Source organism: Schistocerca piceifrons, unplaced genomic scaffold, assembly GCF_021461385.2.
Source record: "Schistocerca piceifrons isolate TAMUIC-IGC-003096 unplaced genomic scaffold, iqSchPice1.1 HiC_scaffold_1229, whole genome shotgun sequence".
In the NCBI taxonomy this organism is placed as follows: domain Eukaryota; kingdom Metazoa; phylum Arthropoda; class Insecta; order Orthoptera; family Acrididae; genus Schistocerca; species Schistocerca piceifrons.
Window position 1 is genome coordinate 50855 of NW_025727047.1, and position 1646 is coordinate 52500.

The following is a 1646-nucleotide window of genomic DNA, read 5'->3' on the forward strand; positions in this document are numbered from 1 at the left end:
GCTGCGTCAACTAGAGCTGAGCAGCCGGCCGCCCGGGAGTGTGTCCCGGGGGCCCGCGCGAACACGCAAGCGTCCGCTCAATCATTCTGCAAACAGGAGGAGGCTGAGCTCCCCTGCACAATACACCTCGAAACCCTCTCAGGTCCCGGCGGCGCGCAGCGCCGTCCCAAGTACTTGGTCGGGTTCGAGAGAGGCGCAATCGCCCGGAGTTAGGCGAGTAGACGCTTTCGGTGCGACCACCCGTGCTCCCAACTGAGCTTGCCGCTGCCGACAGAGGCCCGGGAGCGTGCTGTCGTGGCATTGCCGGCGGGAGACAACACGCGCCACCTACGGTGACCGGCAGCTCCAACGCCAGCGCCACAGAAGGACAAAAGCCCCACTTGGGTGCCGAAGCGAACTCTCCCAGCACAGCGCACGCGCCAACACATCCGCACAGCTGCGATACAAACCACCAGCGAGAACCGCTGGGGCGACCGAGCAGCAGACGGCGTCGCGGCGCCGAGCGCCGGGCGGCGGCGCATCCTCAACGCACACAGTCCTCAATCGGACCAGCACACTGAAGATGTCCACCGCGCTTCGCACCGGGCCCGCGAGGACCTACTTTGGCCGCACGGCGCCGCGCGCAGGGTGCGCCGGCGCGCAGCTGCGACGCCTGCCGCGTCCGTCGGCCGGCGCGCCTGCCACTGGCCGCCCCCACCAGCCGGCTGTAGCGCGTGCGCCCACGCACCGCGCGGCCAGCACGCCGGGAGGCGCCCCCTCACCGGCCGGGGACGGTCCCACCCAGCCACCGCCGCGTATCGCTTCACACCCAGATGCCGTTCAGTTTCGTCGGCATGGTGGGTATCGCTGGAACAACCGGTTCGTACCTCAACCTATCGTCGCCATCACCGATTCACCCCTAGCGAGAACAACCGCACCACAACAGGTTACCATTTGTTCATTTGCGTAACTTCACCAGAAAACGCAGGCGTCCATCGCCATTTGCAACTTCAACGATTATTGCATGCCTGTGTCAGGTGTCACGCCACACTACGTCTGCCCACATACACGCAACAAAATGTGCACGCCTAGACAATACGTGGAAGGTGGCCCCCGTACGTATGCGATGTCCATTGCTCGAACGACTGTCAACCGGCCTCTGTAGCATGTCGCAGATATGGAACGCGGTGCACCATGCCATCACGGTGTGTGAGGAGAGACGACTAGGTCCGAATACATCAACAGACAGCTCATGCTGATCGCCATCCACGGCGTCCGTTCCTCCCACACGTCTCTATGGCGTACCACACTGCAATCCAGCTCTCATAGGGAGACGACACGTAGCTGCGTGCACAATATTTGCACTGTATGGTCCGCCGTTTTTGGGCGCAGTCGTTGTACGGTCACACATGTGCCACGATGTATCATTCGGTACATAAGGACGAATGTGCAGTACAGATTGTGGTTTACGCGTACGACATTAGCGGACGGTTGACACAGGCCGCACCACAACGTAGCCTGAGTACGTCGCATGCGAAGGGCATTGAACATGCAAACTTCTCACCAACCAGCTTGCGAAGGCAGGGGGGCAAGGTGGGGACGTGGGGAGGGGCGGCATGTACGTCCTGCTGCCATCCACATTACAGTGTACAGCAGGAGCATGTGGA